This window comes from Gouania willdenowi, chromosome 8, assembly GCF_900634775.1.
Source record: "Gouania willdenowi chromosome 8, fGouWil2.1, whole genome shotgun sequence".
NCBI classification, from domain to species: Eukaryota; Metazoa; Chordata; class Actinopteri; order Blenniiformes; family Gobiesocidae; genus Gouania; species Gouania willdenowi.
The window spans coordinates 31,401,533-31,423,896 of NC_041051.1; the positions used below are offsets into that span (position 1 = coordinate 31,401,533).

Consider the following 22,364-nt stretch of genomic DNA (forward strand, 5'->3'; position numbering starts at 1 on the left):
TTTTTGTCATTTTGTGTATTTATGTACTTATTTTTGTCTTATTCTGCTCCTTACAGGTACATTTCTGGTCTTTGTGTATTGTTTTTCGAATCTAATTGTAATTTTGTGTAATTTTTTGTCACTTTGTGTATTGTTATGGTCATTTTGTTCATTCTACTAATCATTTTGTGATTTATTTCTGGTTATCCTGTGTATTTTTCTTGTAATTGTGTGTGTTTTATTGTCATTACGTGTATTTTTCTCATCGTTTTGTGTATTTTCTGGTCACATTGTGTCGTTATTTTGTGTATTATTCTGGTCCTTATAGATATTTTGTGGTCTTTGGATGTATTTTTCTGGTCAATTTATGTATTTTCTGTTGTATTTATGTAGTTTTTTGTATATTATTCTGGTTCTTTTAGGTATTTTCTTGACTTTGTGTATTTTTCTCGTCATTTTGTTTATTTTGCTTGTCATGTTTTATTCGATTCTACTGGTCATTTTGATATTTTTTGGTAATTTGGTGTATTTTCTGATGTTTTTGTGTATCTTCATGTCATTATGGGTACTTTAGTGTGTTTCTCTCCTCATTCTGAGTATTTCCTTTTCATTTTGTTTCAAGGGCTGCACAAATCATACCCGCGGGCCACCAGTTGCCTATGCCAGGCATGCATCCTGTGCACAGGCTGCATGTGTTTATGTATAAAGGCAACATGTTCTGTCTATTTAAAGTAACGTCATCATCTTAAAGGAGAAATGGATGATGTGTTGATTACGTTTGTCACTTGCAGCTCGTACGTTGGCTGAATGTGAAAGCTCACAGCTTGTTTTTTAATGTTTAAATCTCACACTTTATCGCAGCATGCAAACAAACAGACGGTGCGTGTGTGTGTGTGTGTGTGTGTGAGACGATCAGCATCCACGCAGCAGGCCTGTATCAGCCCTGAGAGCGGTGCCCTGACTCATGCACGCACACATAAACACGTGCACAGACAAACACGATGAGGCTTTACCCACAAAAAACACGCTGACACGTACTGACTGATGGACGTCTCCATGGAGACGAGAGACGTTGAAGGAGAAGGGGGCAGACATACAGGGAGGGTGATTATAGGGAGTGCAGAAACGCCAAACGCAGATCAGATCTGAGGTGACACGGGGATGACCCCCTCACCCCACCCCTCACACCTCCCCATCACTCCTGCTCCCACAGCCAAGGCATGTTTATCTCCACACCTCCACCTCCATCCTTCCCTCTGCATCTCTCTCTCTCTCTCCCACGCTGTGCGAAATGGAAGCTCTCACCGAGCCCTGGGGTTGCTATAGTAACCTGCCATAGTAACCACTCACCATCTTGCGTGTTGGTTGGTTGCTGCGCTGCATCTAAACCCTGCAGTGTTTGTGACACCATGTTTGACTATAACTTTATTAAAAAGGTTCGTCCTTGATGACAAACGAGTGACGAGTGTCATTATAAATCCTTAGTTTCAACACGAATGAATGAACTGAATCACAACTATGTTTTTATATAAAGTTTTTTTTCAATTGTATAATAAGCCTGATTTTAAACATCCTTAATCAAGATGGAGGGAAGTAGTAGAATCACAACTCAGAGACACAAAGACGTGACAGATATGGATCCAAAATGAGTCAACTTTGACTAAATATGTAGAAAAAAAACGAGTCAACTTTGACTAAATGTGCATAAATATGTTTAAATATTAGCAGACTGACTAAATTCATAGAGAAATGAGTCGACTTTGACTAAACTAGTAGAAAAATGAGTCAACTATACTAATCATTTTGAAAAATGACTCAACTTTGACTAAATTAGTAGAAAATTAGTGGACTTTGACAAAATTTAAAGAAAAAATAGTTGACTTTGACTAAATTTGTAGAAAAATTTGCCTATTTTTAACATTTTGATTTATTTATCATAAAATTATTTTTCAAGCATATTTTTTTAATTAGTTTTTTGTTGTATTTCAAGCATAAATTTCAATTCATGGAGCTCTTAAAGTAACATGAATGTTTTTATTTGCGTAAATAGTTTTTACATTTAGTTTCTGTAATTATTCAGAGATTAAATGATTTAAAAAATATTCAAATTGTTGAAGGCCACGTCCACAATTTAAAGAGTTTAATGGAAAAAATGTGAAGCTGATGCTAAAACATCAAAATCATACTCAAATGTTAACCTTTGTAACTGTAACTGATCAACACATGAACACGTCCCAAAATGGATCCTTATTTATTCAAATATATCAGATTTTTTTTATTAATCTCAGATCAGCAGTTTTTTCACAAATTTATTCAAAACAACGTTAACTCATTTTTCTAGAAATGTAATCAAAAATCGACAATTTTTTTCTACAAATTTAATGAAAGTCGACTAATTTTTCTTCTAATTTAGTAAAAGTCGACTCACTTCTCTACAAATTTAGTCATTCAGCTCATTTTTCCACAATATTGGTCGGTCAAAATGTTGTCAGTCTAATCATTTTTCTACAAAATTATTCAAAGTCGACTAATTTTTCTTCAAATTTAGTTAAAGTCGAGTCATTTTTAGGGATGTCCCGATGCAACTTTTCCACTTCTGATATGATACCGATATTGCAGCCTTGCGCGTCGGCCGATACAGATATTGATCCGATATGATATCAGCACAAATCATACATACTTTTATGACTTATTTTGTAGTGTGGAATGTTAGAAAAGGCTTGATCATGTGATGTAACTCAAACATAGAACAATTATCAGCAACAGTAGGTTATTTTGTTGGTGTGTGAACCACAGTCACCTATGGATAGAAGTGCTGGAGCGGAACATTTTATCGGAGAACTTATATCAGTGATTTTGGTGCAGTCCGATATTCGTTTTCTGGCTGATATTGGACCGATATCCGATATCAATATCGGATCAGGACACCTCTAGTCATTTTTCCCAACAAATTCAGTCAAAATCAATGCATTTTTCTACATATTTGGTAAGGTTTTCTACGGACTCACATCTGCTCTATTAATGTATTTGTGTCTCTGAGTTGTGATTCTACTCCTGATGTCTTTTTTTTTTTACTGTGTCGGGAACACAGAGGTGAGTTTAAATGTACCCACTGACTTATGTAAATACTGTAACTTTCCTGATAAAAGGTTGAACGTGCCGGGTCATATGAGCCTGAACTCCTCCCCTTGAGAGAATTGTGCAAGCTCGGCAACGTGTATAAATAAACTAGTACAAGTGAGTCAACACATGCACCGTAGAGAGTCCAGGGACTTGGAAAACAAACAGTGAAGGCATGTAGATTCATGAGTGTAATCACTCTAACCACGCGATCCAATCTGTGATTTATCATGACGCTAGCGCGCGGCCTCGCTGACGCCTCCAAGGACTGCTGCTGGTGTCTCATAGCCACCATCTCATCTCCCTGTGACATCAGCACCCCCACCGATGTCCCTGAAAAGACAACAGCCTCTGAAGCGGATAGAAAAAAGGACGTCTGAGTACGTGTCGTGGAGTGCGACAGAGCGCCCACGCTCCTCTGCGGGGCGTCTCATTGTGATCTGTGAGTGTCGTAGAAACCAAACCATCTGTCAGCCCTGAATCAACACAGGAGGAGAAAAAGACTCACACTTTGGAATCACAATTACACGTTTACGCCTCTCATGCACTCTCTGCTAGATAGAAACATGGAGAAAGTTTAGGTTATGGACCAATAAGGCTTTTCACTCTGGAACTGCACATGCACGACCTGGGGGGGGGTCATAGGTCAAGAGGGATATAAACGTCAACAAGCTTGTTCGCTCTGTTGATATTTCCAACCTAAAAGCGTTTGAAATGTTAGTCCAGAGATTGTTAGCATTTTAATAGTGTTTATATTATTAATATTACACATATTCAGACTCGAGGTGGGACAACGGATGCCACTTTCGGCCGATCTGAGCACTTTTAAAAAGCGATCAGCAGCAGTTTCAAAGCAAGGGCAGTCCTCTTGCTTCCACACAGGTGACCCCTGGTTGAAAACACCGACTACTTGGGTCTCCAGCGGGGAGGATTTGGACTCAACCCAGGAATGATGCACATATCTGAACACTTTAGTAAAACAATGAGCATCAAAGCAACAAAACTTCTCAGCTCCGCTGATTTGAAGGAAGTGCACAAGATGCAAGTGAAACAACACTGATCAGCTGATTGATCACTGTTGAAAAGTCAGGAAAAACCTGAATTTTCAATTGCAGCATTAGCTTTAGCAGCATTAGCTTTAGCAGCATTAGCTAACTGAGCATTTCTACCTTGGAGACCGATTAATGCTCCAACGGGGGAAAAAAATCAAAATCTCTGTCAGACTCACTGTTTACACCGTTTATCCCTTTTGACCTTTGACCTAATGCGCAAGAACTGAACGAGATTTCCGAGCGTGCGAAAAGGCTTAAAATGTGAAAAAATTAGTCGACTTTGACTAAATTTGAAGAAAAATGACTTGACTTTGAATAAATCTGTAGAAAAATTTGATGACTGACCAATATTATTGAAAAAATTAGTCGACTTTGACTAAATTTGCAGAAAAATTAGTCGACTTTGACTAAATTTGCAGAAAAATTAGTCGACTTTGACTAAATTTTGGAAAAATAAGTCGACTGACAAAAGTTTGGGAAAAATTTGTCGATTTTGACTGAATTTGTAGAAAAATGAAATGACTTTGTTTAAATTTGTAGAAAAAAATCATTGACTTTGTTTAAATTTGTAGAAAAATTCATTGACTTTGAATCAATCTGTAGAAAAATTTGGTGACTGACCAATATTGGAGAAAAAATTAGTCGACCGACTACATTTGGAGAAAACCAGTTGAATGATTAAATCTGTAGAAAATAGTGGACTTTGACTACATTTCTAGAAAAATTAGTTGCCTTTATTCTGAATCGTGAAAAAACAAAGATAATTAAAGCCTCAGATTTTCTTTGATCGTGGAGAGAAACAGAAACAGAATTCACTTCCACATGAGGCAAACGTATTTGAATCTCACACATCTTTCTTTAAATGATTAAACAAACTTTTACTTGAATGATCTGAGATTAATAAAACATCAACCATAAATTAAATGACTTAAACTGAAGTATTTTATCAAAGAACAAATATGGATCCATTTTGGGACGTGTTCATGTGTTGATCAGTCACATTTTTAACAGCTTTAGTAGTAAAACATCTGGGGTTGTTTTTCTACATCATCAATATTTATAGCGTCATCATCATCATCATCATCATCATCATCATCAGTATGCTGTGCGCCTGCAGCCAGTGTCACCACTCAGTGATGCAGACAGAGGAAAGGCCCCAGTCTGACTCTGACTCTCTATCCAGCTCTTATTCCACCGCTGACCCGAAACAAACTCCCCAGAAACACTCAGCGACCACTGAGGCCTGACTGCCTTCATTATCAAACCACATGCACTGGGACTCACTCTGACCGCGAGACCATATTATCTCTTATCTTTGCCAAACTCAATATGGAGCATGCGGGGCTGACGGCTCGCTGAGGCCAGCTCTGATCAAACACAATCAACTGATGCACCAACGCTTTAGTCTATTTTATATTCCATGCAATGACACGTGTACAGTTCACAAATGTATTCAGAATAAAGTCAACTCATTTTTTATAGATTTATTCAAAGTTGACCCATTTTTCAGAAATGTAGGGGTTGGGCTAATGTAATTTATAAAGTAGGAACAATGAGTTCAAACTGGCAAATAATGGGCATGACAAATGGTGAATGTGGTCAAATTGGCAAAAACAAGCATTAAATATGGTAAAAAGAGGTTAAAAGTGACAATAATGGGTCATCAACATATGTGACATTAGGTGGAAAAGTGGTGGAAAGGGTTAATAAGTGCCAAAAATGTCTTTTTAAATTTGAACTGGCAGAAATGGGAGTAATGTAGCAAGTAATGTAGGTTGAAAATAAGCAAAAATGGGCTCAAATTGTTAAAAAAATAAATAAAATGATTTGTTTCTTGAAGGCATCTGGCGATCCCCTCCCAGTGTCTCTTGACCCCAAGGTTGAGAACCCCTGGATTAGAATATTCATTGTGCATCTTTACCCGCTGCCTATGCTGATTGGATAATTAAAGTCTGAAGCGCCCTGATGATCAGGTCTGGGTCTGAAGGCGTGTGAGGTGACCCCCACAGTCCCAGGTGAGGGGGGGCTGGCGTTATGATGAGTGGAGGTTGTTTTCAGTGAATATCTGGAACTATCTCTTCACCCTTCGACCTTGTGCATCAGTAACACCTCCCGGCCATCAATCAATGACACCATCGCTCAGGACGAAGATCAGCACGCAGCTTCGCCCTATTCCACCAGTGTCTTTCTAGTCAATTTATGTATTTTCTGGTCAATTTGTCTATCTTCTAGTCATTTTGTGTATTATTCTAGTCCTTGTAGCTATTTTCTGGTCTTTAAGTGTATTTTTTCCATCATTTTGTGTATTTTTTCTAGTCAATTTGTGTATTTTTCTGCTCATTTTGTTTATTTTTCCCACCATTTTGTGTATCTTCTGGTCAATTTCTATATTCTACTAGTCATTTTGTGTATTTATGTAGTCATGTCAGTGTATGCTATGTAGTTGTTTCTGTGTATTTTTCTGGTCCTTAGAGGTATTTTCCACCTCATTTTATTAATCATTTTGTGTATTTCATTGTCATCTTGTTATCTATAGTCATGTCATGTATTTTATGGTCATTTTGTGTATTTCATTGTCACTGGGTATTTCTGAGGTAATTTTGTGTATTCTTCTAGTCCTTTTTTATTTTCTGGTAATTTTGTGTGTTTTATGGTGTTTTTGTCTATTTTGGGTATTTTTCTAGTAATTTTATGTATTTTTCTTGTTTTTTTTTTAATTTATTTATCTTGTCATTTTATCTATTCGTCACCTCATTTTGTGTATTTCTTGTCATTTGGGGTATTTTACTTGTCATTTTGTTTCAGGAGCTACACAAACCAGGCATGACTCCACCTGTGGCCTGCGGGTCACCAGTTGCCCATGTCAGGCATGTATCCTGTGCACGTGTTTATGTATAAAGGCAGCATATTTTGTCATCTGTCGTCTCTCTCTCTCTCTCTGTTTACTATGCATGCTCAGATGAGTCCGTGCACATACTCACTCAGACAGTGGGTTTGGGGAGCCACAGCCACAGCCACAGCTACAGCTACAGCTACTCTGGATGCATCTTGATGCGGCAGAAAAGACGTCCTTCAGATTTAATGCAGCCCTTTGTCCTCACACAGTAAGTGGACGAGCAGAGGCACAACACCACACTGAAAGCACCGTAGCTTATCAAATCACTGACATTAGTGCTGTGCCATTTGAGTAATGTCTATATGTGAGTGTATATTCCTTTACTGAGAGACGTTTTCATTCGATTTCAAAGACAAATGGTGGAACCAGGTGTTTGCATACGTCCTCCACAGTTTGAGTCATTTTAGACCAACTGGAGTAATAATTACATTCAGGCAAAGATCTAAACCCTGATAGATTGATGTCGTGCATGAATGTTGGGCCTCTGATTTTGCGTGCGTACAGGAAATGGACGCAAATCAAGGAATAACTTCCTGGAAACAGAAATGGTGATGTAACACGGATTATAACCTCGCATGTAAGTTTTGGTCCAATGACCACCTGTTATCTCGTGTTTAAGGTCCTGAAACCGGCCAATGAGCTTGAGTTTTATTCATTTGTAACTTGTAGCATGGGCTGCATTAGAGATGAGCACCTTTTACTATAATAATTCACAATCATCAATATTAACATCAGAAAGGAGAATGGTTCTGTCTATTTGTCTTGTTTTTCAGCTCATTTTGTCTATTTTTTGTTGTTACACAATGATTCATGCTCTCACTGCGAGCCCAATTGGATGCTCCAAAGGGCCGAACTTGGCCCCCGGGCCATGAGTTTGATACGTTATGAATGATCTAAAAATCTGGCTGAATGATTCACTCTAATAGAAAACCATGAGATGTTTACAGGCAGTGGGGCCCTGTGACATCATCAATCACGTGATTTCAAGATGGAGGAACACAGGCTGTAAAACTGTAAAGTAGTCCCATTTTTTTAAAGGCAATTAAATGAATATTATACATAATAATGTGTTTTGTTAAGCATTTAGAAGAGTTTAGGCCAGACTTGTGAAACCAGTGGAGAATCTCTTTAAGCTAAATGCAGCTAAACATTAGCATTAGAGCATTAGGCTATATTAAGGACAGCCCCGCACTCTTCCAGCTCGTGTTCTCGAATTCTCACACGCCTCAGCCGCCGCCCCCCTCCCACCCCGTCCCCCCCGTCTCCCCGGTCCCCCCGCCCCATCTCTCTCTCTCTCTCTCTCGTACCAGGTGTGCAATATTTAATTTGCCATGTCCCTGTTAACCTGCTAGCTTGTTTTCATCACGCTCGTCGGCTGTGCATAATACGAACCGCTTCAGAAATTAAAGAGCAGCAGTCCGTCCTGATGCCTCCAATGACGGAGATTATTTAATTAGCCATGCAGTAAGGATTGTGGTGGGCACGTGTGCCTACGTGGCAGGATTGGGCTCAATTATAATTGTAATTGTAATTTAAAAATCTGTAATTTAAATGCTATAAAAAAACTCAAAACTTTACGCAAAACTGTGGAACCATGTTACAGTTCTGTGTACAGTTCTATTAATGAACAATTATTCAAATATGTTTCATATCAAGCTAGGGCTGCACACTTAATCACGATTTTGGTTGCCATGATTAAATTAACCTGATTGTCTGCGATATTTACATTTAAAATACATCAGTTAGCCTTTGGTACAGTTTGTCTTAATTGTTTTTTCATTATTATAATTTTTTAATTAAAATTTAATTTTAAAGCTTAATTTTACACTGTAAACTGTACACATATTGTTTGTTTAAAAGTAGAGCAATAAAAACACAGATATGACACAGATATGATAAATAATTGTGATTATAGTCGCGATTACAATATTGATAAAAAAAAAATGATCATGATTATCATTTTGGCTATAATGTGCAGCTTTATTACAAACTATCCCACATTTTACCATTTAAAAAAATGAAAATCTAGAGCTATACTGACACACAAAAAAGGCTCAGACGCCCACAACAAAAATATTAAAACTAATATTTTCATTGATTAGAAAGCCTAACAAGGTAACCATTAGATAGGAAAGAAATTAGATGATAGATATTTGTTTTTAGTGTATTTTATAGCTGATTTAGGACCTGTTAGCATAAGAGATGCTAACATACAGAGTAATGGGCCCCATTTATATATTAGGATGTGTCAATGATTCGGTACCACCAACTGTCGCAATATTTTATTCACAAATAAATGAGAAAACGACTTTAATGGAAATTGCCGGACAAAGGCTCCCGGACCCCTAATGGTATGGCATTATTGTAATCTACGTTGAATTACTTTTGAAACGATATATCACACGACTATGTTCCCATAAATTTGGAAATTACCGAAAAATAGGGCTCCGAGCATCTCATCATATTCATTCATAGAGTATTCATACCAATCTAACGAGAACTAACGGAGAAGTAGTCATTTGAAAAATGGTGCCCCCGGGGGCCCCCTGGCACCCCCGTAACATGTACGGGGTAATGGGCCCTATTTATATATTGGTATGTGCCAATGATTCGGTATCACCAACCGTCGTAATATCAGACTCGCAAATAAATGAGAAATCAACTTTCGTTTTTTTTTTTTTTTTTTGGGGGCCAGAAATTGAAAATGGGACTCCGAGCGTCGATGCGTACACATCCATAGATTATAGCTACCAAATTTCAGCCCGATCAGTTCACCAATAACAGAGGAGTAGTGATTTTAACTAGTGTACACAAGAAGAAGAAGAAGAAGAAGAAGAAGAAGAAGAAGAAGAAGAAGAAGAAGAAGAAGAAGAAGAAGCCTAATAAAAGTGTAATTAACCCAAACCCTGTCATTTTCACATGGGTTCACAGCATAAACACTAGCCTGTAGAAATCAAGCCGTCTCCCATGAGTTTCACTAGTTTGATACAAACACACAATCCTCACACAGAAATCAATGAGTGCATTGAGGCTTAAGGCCCGCTATAACTTAGCAGCATCGCTAACGAGCTTCCTAATGAGCCGCAAATAGCACACAATGAAGCACCATGTGATTTCTCACAGCCAATTAAAACAAAACTGGGCTTTTATTGCAAAGTTAGAAAGATAAAATGATATTCAAGCTCGGCGTGGGAGGCGTTATCCCTCATTAAAGTTGAAAGGAGAGAATTCTGCCTATTTAGCAGAAAACTAGAAACCAAATCTGGCAACACCAGGAATTGTCTCTGACCTTAGCCTGCGAATGTGTCATTTTCTATATTTTCTCTCATTTTGTGTGTTTTTGTTGTTGTTTTCTGGTATTTTTGAGTCGTTTTGTTATTTTTTGTTGTCATTTTCTGGTATTTTTGGAGCCTTTCAGTGTGTCTTTTCTTGTCATTTTGACTATTCTTCTATCATTTTGTGTGTTTTTGAGTCATTTTGTGAATTTTTGTTTGTCACATTGTGTTTTTGGAGTAATTTCTATTGTCCTTTAGTATATTTTTACATTTTCTTAAACCATTTTTGAGTAATTCTGTATATATTTGCTGTTTTGTATATTTTTGAGTCATTATGTAAATTTCTGTTTGTCGACTTGTGTTTTTGACGTCATTTCTATGTATTTTTGACGTCCTTTTTTTTACTTTTCTTTGATTCATTCTGTATTATTTTGTTGTTTTTATGTGTTTTTGAGTTATTTTGTGATATTTGCTTTGTCATGTAGTGTTTTTGGAGTTATTTCTATGTATTTTTGTTGCCCTTTTGTGTATTTTTCCATTTGTATTTGTCATTGTAATGTTATGTATTGTTCATTCATAAGCACTGTCCCTTTTTTTAGGAGTAAATCTGTATATTTTTGTTGTTTTTTTAGTCATTTTGTATATAATTCTCACCTTTTGCATGTTTGTTGTCATTTAGCATATTTCTATGTAATTTTACAGTTTTCTTTAACCTTTTTTGAGTAACTATATATACTTCTGGTGTTGATTTTATACGTTTTTGGAGTCATCTTGTGCGTTTACTTTCGACGCTACCACCGGTTGCACATGTATGTTTTCATATTCAAACTCCTCTTGCTTTATTTCATATTATATATCAACTGATACTGATGCAGTTGTGCTACAGTTGCACCTTTATTTGGAAGCAGCAGCTCTGGGAATGAGGAGCACTTGTTGCTTCTTATTTCTTTTCTTACATGTATTTTCAAAATGTTGCAACTTTTAGTGAAACGTTTGGAATAAAATGTTTAAAATTAAGCACAATGTGTCCTTTAAGCAGAGTTTGAAAAAATACTGATCTTTAGTACTCAAGTAAAAGTATAAATACTTGAATAAAAAAGTATTCAGGTAAAGTAAAAGTATTAAGTTGCTCCATTACTTGAGTAAAAGTTAAAAAAAAGCACATGCTACTAAATGTAGAAAAACAAAAAGTACAAATTCTCAATAAAATCCAGACCAGCTTTGAGTTTAACATTTTTAAAACGTGTCAATGTTAACCATAAAACTAAGGAACCTGCCTCACAGAAAAAGCTGTTAGCACGTTGTTAGCATGTTGTTAGCACGTTGACTAGCACTAGCTTCTCCTCCAGCTTCACAGTTGTTGTTTTACGTCTTTTTACATCGTGACATCATCTTCAAAGGTCTTAAAAGTCTTCAAAGTAACGAGCTCATTTTTAAAATGTAAGCAGTAGAAAGTACAGATATTTGTTACAAAAAGTAGGAAGTAAAAAGTACAAAGTCGCCAGAAACCACACTTAAGTTAAGCACAGATACCAGAAAAACTACTTAACTACTAAAACTTCTACACCATAATACAGCTGTTATTAAGTCAGTGGTTCTCAACATGTGGCTCTTTATGTCTTCATTTTAACTATGGAGGAAACATTTTAACCTATTTTTACCTATTTTCTTTGTCCCATTTGAAACTTCTTTTGTCCAATTTTTGCCCCTTTTCAGACTTAAGCTCATTTTGCCAATAAATATCCCTTTTTTGCTGTTTGCAAGTTTTTGTTTTTTTTTTTTTTTTGACACTTTTATCCAATTGTTGTCCTTTCTTTAATTTTTTTGGCCACTTTTCATCCAAATAAGCTCCCTTTTGACTAATAAATACCAATTGTTTCCTTTTTTCCCCACATTTTGCCTCTTTTTGTTCCAATTTCTTTGCGCTTTTTCATTATTGTTTGCCAAGTTTTGCCCATTTCAGAAACCTTTAGCCATTGCATACCACCTGGTTCCTCTTTATTTGCTCATTTTTTAATTGCTTTTGTCCCATTTTCGTCACTTTCCACTCTTTTCTTGCCATGTTTTTTGCCACTTTTGGACCATTTTGGCCACCTGTTACCATGTCAGATGGCCTGTCCACCCCTACTTCTGCCTTTAGGAGATATTCTGACCAAGTGTGGAAGCCACACATGTAGCAGCAGAGGATCCTGGAGGAAGCCAGGCCCCGACGCCTCATTTAAAAAGTGATCCTGTCTGATATGGATCCAGTAGATCCTCTATAGATCCAGTCCAGTGCTCTGAATATTAAAACCCCAGTGTGGTGCAGATGAGGCAGAGGATCTTCATTCATCAGTGCTGATCTATCTGATCCTTGTCCTCAGCCTGGAGGAGTGGGGGGGGGGGGGGTTGGGGGGGGGGAGGTTGGGGGGGTTGCCTCACATCTTAACCCACCGCACGGTGCCAAAACCTGGGTGAGGGTCACCAACAGCGGCCGCTGCTAATTAACACACACTAATTTGGAGGCTGGATCGATGATCAACGTACCTGCTGCGCAACACACGCACGCACGCACGCACAAAATCCAGCCATATCAGGTTGGCGCTGCAGAAAAAGTTTGAATTTGCGCATTTTTTCTTCTTCTTTTTTTTTTTTTTTTTTTTTTTTTTTGTTTGTTTTTTTTTTGATCAGATCGCACGTGAGGAGGACATGGGGCCGAGGATGCGCATCGCCATCTGAGCGCGCGCAGCATGCGTGTCTCTGCGTTGCGTGCTGCGCGTGCACACACGCGCACACATAGACACACCAATAACACGACAGTGACCGCGCACGGACCGCGGGCTCACCTTTTAGAATCCACCTGTCCGGGACGCGTCCTGTGTCCTCCTCTTTAGAACCAAAGTCCGGTTTGTTTTCCCGGTAAATAATCGGTAATCCAGTTCAGAGCCGCCGCCGCCGACGCGGTCCTGTCTCCCTCTGCTCGGTGTCCCTTCACGGTTTCACCTTCCTCTCTCCTCCTCTTCCTCTCTCTCTCTCTCTCTCTCTCTCTCTGAGATGCACTGCCTCCTCCCCTTCTGATGATGATGATGATGATGATGATGATGATGATGATGATGATGATGATGATGATGGTAATGATGAGGGTCTCAGAAGATCTTCAGGTGGATGGAATAACAGCAGCTTAGTGCGTCACTGATTAAACTAAATGTATATTTTCTGTCTGATTGTTGGAAGCAAAGGGTGACAGTGATGATGTCAGTGGCGTCATTTGCTTTGCTCACAAGATTAAAAACCACAAAAGAGACAAAACATTTACAGAATGACACAAAACGACAACAAAAACACAAAACATTAACAAAAATACTTCTAAAATACACAAAACATCAACAAAAATAACACAAAAGAGAGAAAAATATACATAAAAGATGGTGACATTTCCAAAATGATTCCAATAAAAGACAAAACGCCAATATAGCTTTAATTTTGTGAGGTCCCCTAAAGGAAATATGCCAAATGATCGCCAACAAAAAAGAGATAAAAAAAATGTACAAAATGACAGAATATTTTCCAAAATATTAACAAAAAGACACAAAACGTTAACAAAAATGACTCCAAAAATACAAAATAACTTTGAAAACACACAAAATGAGAAAAAAAACACACACATACACAAAACAGTAACAAAAATGCGCAAAAATGACTCCAAAATTATAAAAATGACTTTGAAAACACAGAAAATATCATCAAAATGACTGATATATCCAAAATGACAGCAAAAACACACAAAACATCAACAAAAAACACACACAAATACTGCGTCATCTGCTTTGCTCACAAGATTCAAACATCAATGATGGAAATGATCAGATCAGTGATGTGTCCAAGGATGATGACATTGATTTATTCTGAAAAGCAGGAAGTTCTAATTTTCCATCAGAGCTTTTCTTCATCCTGATGATGGACAAACATGATGAAATGATGGATGAAAAGTGACTCACATCCCACAGGTTGGACTCTTCACACGTTAGAGTGGATTATAATCTGAATCTAGCGTCACCCTTCATCATCATTGGCTGCTGAAACTGTTCAACTCAGCCATTGGTTATTCACACAAGAGACAAACAAATATACAATTCAAACTGACAACAAAAAACACAAAACGTAATCAAAAATGACTCCAAAAGCACACAAAATGTGAGCAAAATGCAAAATTTGACTCCAAAAAACACAAAACAGCAACAAAAAGCACAAAAGAGAGAAAATATATACAAAATTAATGAGACATTTTCAAAATGACAACAAAAACACTCAACACGTTAACAAAAACCACGCAAAACGCTAAAAAAAAAAAAACACAAAATAGAGAAAAAATATCCAAAATGACAGAGAAATTACTCAATTTACTTGGCGACAAATGTTAAATCTGGCCTCGGGATAGACCTGCCCGCTTTTGATTTAGATATATATTTAACATTTAGATGTAACATTTACATTTATTTTTTATTTTTTTTTTTTCATGTGTACATGTTTTTAACACTGATATAGAACATGTTGTTTTACATGGATTTCTGTTGCAAATGAAGGAAAAATGAGGTAAATGTGAGGAAAGTCAGCTATATGGTCAAAATATGTCTATGCTATGAAAGACATTTAGATTTATATAAATGTAACATTTAGATTTACATTTAACATTTACATTTACATTTAACATTTACATTTACATTTAACATTTACATTTAACATTTACATTTAACATTTACATTTTTATATTTACATTTAGATTCATTTTTTATGTATACAGTACATGTTTTTAAAAGTGATATAGAACATGCTGTTTTTCATGAATTTCTGCCGCAAATGAAAGAAAAATTAGCTAAATGTGAGGAAAGTGAGCTAGATGTTCAAAATATGTCGGCTATGAAAAACAATTAGATTTAGATTTAACAGTTACATTTAGATTCAGATTTAACATTTACATTTAGATTTAACATTTACATTTAGATTAAGATTTAAGATTTACATTTAGATTAAGATTTAACATTTGCATTTAGATTTATTATTCGTGTGTAAACATTTTCAACAGTGATATAGAACATGCTGTTTTCCATGAATTTCTGCCGCAAATGAAAGACAAATGAGCTAAATGTTAAAAATATGTCGGCTATGACATATGGCGCCCCCCCATACAATGAGTCGTTGTTTACTGACAGAATGTTTGCTGCTTGGCCCGTTCCCTTGGCAACACACACACGCACGCACACACACACACACACACACACGCACACACACGTGTGCGTGTGCATGGATTGACACTTGGACAGTTGAGTGAGTGAAGTGGAGGAGAGCAGGACAGGCCGAGTATTTTTACTTCCAGAAATACTTCACCAGTTTCCAGTAACTGGGATTGATGGGAGCTGTGGGGATCAGATGATGATCAGGTCAGGCTGAGGTGGTGGATGTTCACTGCTGGATTCATCATCTTCTAGCTCCTCCTCCTTCTATTCTCACACTTTCAATGATTGCACGTGCTCTCTCATACACACACACAGAGGTGAAAGTAATAGATTACAAGTACTCACATTACTGTAATTAACTTACTTTTATGGGTACTTTTGACTATTTTTGTAAATCATTATGTTTTTCTTGTACTTAAGTACGTTTTAAAAGAAATAAAGTATTTTTTTACATTTCTACACCCAACCGTTAATGAGTAAATTATTATTTATTATTTCCATTCCATGGTCTCTTCATAAACAGCTGACCAATTATAATTGTAATTGCGTAATTGATAATTAATCACAATTATGGTGTAATTATATATGTAACTGTAATTGGGGGAAAAACTGCTGCTGTTTTAATTGTAATTGAATTCAAATTGACTTCAGAAAAAGTTGACTTTGTAATTGTCATTGGCATGGAAATCCAAAAAAAAGGCAATTATAATTTGAGAACCATTGAGAACTATGTTACAGTTCTATGCCTTAAACATATGTAATTAATAATCATTAAAATATGTTTCATATCAAGTTTACCTGTCAGTTCTCTTGAGGATCATTTTACCATTTATTTATTTATTTATTTTAAATCAAAGAAAAAAGGCTCAGACGCCAATACCAAAAATATTAGAACCAATATTTTAATTCATTAGGAAGCCTAACAATGTAAGCAATAGATTAAAAAACGAATGAAATGATAGATCATTGTTTTTAGTGTATTTTACAGATGATTTAAGACATGCAGGTCAAACTGACACCTTATCATATGAGACGCTAACAGAAAGCTAACACGAGAGAAAGGTTATGTTTGATAAGAGTTATTTAGTAAATCATCAGTAATTGTGATTAATTGTAATTTAACTTTTGGAATTGAGAACATAATTGTAATTAGGCCATGGGCAATATATCCAGATTTCCTTTTTGGCAGTATAGAAAGATACAATATTGCCTAATTTGATATATTTTTATTTCATAGCTTATTTTGTATTAAAATACAAATTTTAGCAGTCGATGCTTTTGCTATTTCTCAGTTAGATGGATTTCTGAGTGCGTTCTAACCCAGACTTTCCCCTAAACAAGTCACACTACAGAACTCACTCACACGTGCTGTCCCTAAACAAGAAAAAGCCAAAAGTGGCACATATTGTGCGACTGTTTGTTAATAAAATATGTCTGTGTTACATTTTGCATCAGCAAATTTAGCCAAGAAATGTCTTTGTGGTCAGACTTTATTGGGCTAAAATGATCAAGATTTATGTCGTATATATATCACCATTTTGACAAAAATATTGTGGTATGAGTTTTGGTCCATATTATTAATAATAATTCCTTTGTAAATGGGAAAAATTCCAGTCACTGTAATCATAACTGAGTTGTAATTGGATAATTGAAGATGTAATTGTAATTGAAAATCATAATTGACCCCAACTCTAGTCCTCCTCAATCTTCTGTAATCCCAGCAGTGGCTCGTGCATAGCGTAGCCTCTTCCTCCTCCTCCTCTTCCTCCCTTCCTCTCTCTCTCTATTAAATTTCCAGTCACACAACAGTGCAGTGGAAATCCCTCCCTCCCTCTAGCTCTCTCATACCGTCCATGTGTCCCTCACACACACACACACACACACACACACACACACACACAGAGAGCTCAGCAGCGAGTGGAAGTGTTGTCGTCTAGCTGTTGCTCTTCATGTCGACTGTTCTATCCATCACTCACTCACTCACTCACTCACTCACTCACTCACTCAAACACACACACACACACACACACACACACACACACACACACTGAAAGTTGTGTAAATGAAAATCAAAAATATTTGCAGATGTTCACAGTTTTCCCGGAGCTTTTACTGCACAAATGCAGTCATTTTTAATGTTAAACTCAAATTTCTTACAAAATCTTTCAATTTTCCTCAAATTATGACATAACATTTTTCTTAATTTAATAGAAATTGGACACAAAATCTAGGAAATTTAAAGTGAAGATCCTGTTGGGACTGATATCTGTCACATAGTGCTTGGATATTGTTGGTTTCTTACATATTTTGTATTTTATGTAGAAGTAGAAGTGCAAACTAAGGTGAAATAGTGTTGAAATTACCAATTTTCCCACCTAAAATCTGTGGCCCACTTGAGATTAAACCGCTCTGTATTTGGCCCCTGAACTAAAATGAGTTTGACACCCTTGAACTGCTTGAATCTCAGAGAAAGGCATGCTCTGCTGCTCTGTTACGGTGCTGCTGTGGATCAGGGGTGAAGCCTTTTCCACGCTGTGCCAGAGCCACACTTTGAAAAATGAGCCAGTGCAAGGAAGAGTGTGAAGGTGTGACTGAGCCTCGTTACTGACTAGAGGTGAAGGTTCTACACATCACATCCACAGTTTGGAACACTCGGAGAGTCGAGTACAGGTTAAACGTTCATTATGCGTCAACATTTCAATGCTTTGTTTTACCATCAAAGAAGAGAAGTACCTTTTATATCAGAGCGGCTCTTATTCTAAGAGTATTCTACTCTAGTATCTATATATATATAAATATATATATATATATATATATATATAAACATAGTGGTTTGTATCAGGGCTGGAGTGGTCATCTGGCATATACTGGGTATTGTCGCGGTGGGCTGTCAACCCGAAGTGGGCCGGTCCACTTTGGTTTTGACGAGTGGAGGCAGACATAATAACAGGTGGCCAAAAATGGTCCAAAAGTGGCAAAAGTGTGGCAAGAACAGAGTGTAAAGTGACATAAATGGGCCAAAAGCAGTGAAGAGTGGCCAAACAAGTTCTGATAAACTACGGTTGGGCCCGCGTAACGTCTCTGCATCGCATAGCACGGAACACGTACAAGAATTCAGTCAAATGACTCAGTTCCACTGAGTAAAAAAAGGTCTCTGAGAGGCTCTGGACATCAGAATATCCATGTCAAATTACAGCCCAATTCAATGAGCATTAACGGAGGAGTAGTCATTTGAAAATCCCAGGGGCCCCCTGACACCCCCATGGCACATATGGAGTAATGGACCCCATTCATATATTGGTATGTGTCCATGATTCCGTACCACTAACTAATTATTCTGAGCAGCTGAATAATCTTCACCCACAGCCTGCCCTAAACATCTAAACATCTAAACATCTAAACATCTAAACATCTGAACACCTGAACACATAAACACATAAACACATAAACACATAAACACCTAAACACCTAAACCCTTAAACCCTTAAACCCTTAAACACATAAACACATAAACACCTAAACCCTTAATCACCTAAACCCTTAAACCCTTAAACCCCTAAACCCTTAAACACCTAAACCCTTAAACACCTAAACCCTTAAACACCTAAACCCCTAAACCCCTTAAACACCTAAACCCTTAATCACCTAAACCCTTAAACCCTTAAACCCCTAAACCCTTAAACACCTAAACCCCTTAAACACCTAAACCCCTAAACCTCTGTTAAAAACGAGAACACTGGATGCCTCTATACTGGCTAACTATTGACCAATCAGAACCTTCCATTCATGGCCAAGATCATTGAGAAGGTGGTCTTCAACCAACTGAGTCAATTCTTAACATTCAACAAAATATTTGATAAATTTCAGTCAGGTTTTCGTTCTCATCACAGCACAGAAACTGCTCTGATCAAAGTGATCAATGACATAAGGTTGAACACTGATTCAGGAAAAGTATCTGTTCTCATTCTATTGGATCTAAGTCTGCATTTGACACTGTAGATCATACAATTTTGTTGCACAGATTGCAAACATGGGTTGGACTAAATGGAAAAGTAATGCAATGGTTTAAGTCCTACTTGGAGGAGCGAAGTTATTTTGTAAGCATTGGAAACTTTGAATCTGACAGATTACCAATGTCCTGTGGGGTTCCTCAGGGATCTGTTCTTGGACCTCTTCTGTTTAGCCTTTATATGCTTCCTTTAGGACAAATTTTACAGAACTGTAAGGTTGATTATCAGAGCTACGCAGATGACACACAACTATATCTATCACTGAACCCAGATGACTATGGTCCCATTGAGGTGTTGTGTGACTGTTTAGAAAAAGTAAACTGCTGGATGAGTGAAAACTTCCTTCAACTAAACCATGGAGGTGATTGTCTTTGGTAACAAGGAAAAGAGAGAGGACTGCTGTCAGCAATTATCTTGAGTCTCGATCTTTAAAAGACCAAGTCAAAAACCTTGGTGTTCTGATTGACTCAGATCTTACATTCAGCAGTCAGATCAAATCTATCACAAAAACATCTTCTACCACCTAAAGAACATCTCCAGAGTGAAAGGTTTAATGGTTCAGAAATATCAGGAGAAACTGGTCCATGCTTTTATCTCCAGCAGACTGGACTATTGTAATGGTCTTCTGACAGGAATCCCCCAAAAGAGCATCAAACAGCTACAGCTGGTTCAGAACGCTGCAGCTCAGGTCTGAACCAGAACAAAGAGGTCAGAGCACATTACTCCAGTTTTAAAGTCTTTACACTGGCTCCCAGTCAGCCTCAGAATAGACTTTAAAGTTCTGCTGCTGGTGTATAAATGTGTGAATGGGTTTGGTCCAGAATACATCAGTGAGATGTTAGTCAGGTATGAACCCAGCAGGTCTCTCAGATCTATGGACACAGGTCAGATAGTGGAGCCCAGAGCTCACAGTAAACATGGTGATGCTGCTTTTAGTTGTTATGCTGCAAAGAAGTGGAACAAACTGTCAGCAGAGCTGAAGTCAGCATCACATGTGAACATTTTTAAATCAAAGTTAAAGGCACTTTTTTTCTCTACTACATATGATTGAGAGAGAGATTTTTTGTCATGTTGTTGATGTAATGATGATTTTACTGATGATTTTAATTGATTTTACTGATGATTTTAAAGGTTCTTATTGATTTTAAACAATTGAATGTTTTATCATGTAAAGCACATTGAGTTGCCTTGAGCATGAAATGCGCTATACAAATAAATTTGCCTTGCCTTGCCTTGCCTTAAACACCTGAGACACCGAAACACCGAGACACCTGAACTACTAAACACCTAAACACCTAAACCCTTAAACACCTAAACACCTAAACACCTAAACCCTTAAACACCTAAACCCTTAAACCCTTAAAGCGGTTCACTGCTTCTCTTCAGGTGCCAAAGAAGACGAATTTTCACCAACGGTCCACAGACATTCACCTCTAACGCACTTTAGATGCGACTCTCAGCGCTCTGCAGTAAAAGCTGTTAAACTGTGACCAACTCTGTCATTTATAAAGAAGAAGCTAAGGGCCGGATTCACTAAGATCTGAAATAAAGGGTGGTGATTCATTTGAGTCCCTAAACCCTTTAGTGACGCAGTTTCCTCACCTGCTGCACGGAATTCACTTAGATTGCAGCAATTATTAGTGCACGAGCAGAACTGGTGCAGACCGCCCCTATTCAAATGAGCTTGTTGCTCGTTTAATGTGGAAACGTCAGAACGCACAAGCACACTGACATTTGAGGAAGTTAAATTTGAGGCAGATGGACTTCTCTGTCTGCTGCACAAACATTAAAAAATGTAGAAAACTAAATAAACAAATAAAATGTTTTTTTTTGTTCCCCCTCATTTAATGTGGGTGCTCCGTTTGGTCCTGTAACTTTGGACAGAAACCGTCCTATTGATCTACCATTGATCTGAGTAAATACAGCAACACAGTCTGTCAATCAGTCTGCATTCTTGATGAAGATGAACTACTGACCATCATCCAGCGCGCTGTGTCACGCACACTCTCACCATCAGTGCTCATGCGTAAATTACACATCTGATCTGCTGATTCTGGCCTGACATCAACACGACACGAGACTTTGATGTTAAAACATGGAGAGAAAGGAGATCAGTGGAGCAGTGAGTCCGAAGCAATATCGATCCATATCTGCACACACACACACACACAACAGGAGCCTTTTTTCCATTTCCACCGTATTTTCTGTCCACATTTATGGCAGTGATGATGTCTGCGTGTGTGTTTGCACCTACGTCTCAGTCGTGGTATTTTCTAGTACTAAAACTATCACCGCAAACAGTTCCAGATTTCATGAATCTCATTGCTTCCCCTGCATTTAATTTATTTGCATTTCCTCCTCCCATATTTTTGCTTCCCCTGGGAGATCCGCCTACTATGCATATTCATCAGAGGGAAACGTGATAAATGGAATGAGGGCGCATTCTGATATCCTGGGCTTTATACTCCTTATTAGTGCGTAGGAGTGACATATGCACACGCTTTAATACCCCTAAACTTTTAGTGAATCCACCCCTCAGTGCGCTTAAATAGATATTCCAAATGTCATAATCCTTAAAGGATATATGTTTAGGGTACAGGCTTTAAATCAGTATTCATAGTTGTGGTTAGCGTTACTATCCGCTAAGAAGACGGACTCCATTTTTGGTCACGAGACACTGGGAGGAAGCCTGATATTCTACTTGGTCACTTTCTCATTTCAAATGTATTTGTATTTGAGTTTCCTGAAAAAATAACTTTATTTTAGCTGATACATTAATAACAACAAAGGTTTTTTTTTTTTTTATAGTTTTTGGTGTT

The 22,364-nt window shown here is 37.4% G+C and overlaps 1 protein-coding gene across 1 annotated transcript in view; it reads right to left on the bottom strand.

The window, feature by feature from the left end:
• lrrc4ba (leucine rich repeat containing 4Ba) overlaps nt 1-13,319 on the bottom strand; it is a 64,144-nt gene extending 50,825 nt beyond the window's left edge. Inside the window, exon 1 of the mRNA XM_028455308.1 lies at nt 13,148-13,319. The gene's annotated coding sequence lies outside the window, so the exon portion shown is untranslated. The remainder of the gene's footprint in view (nt 1-13,147) is intronic.
• Between the last annotated feature and the right edge of the window lie 9,045 nt (nt 13,320-22,364).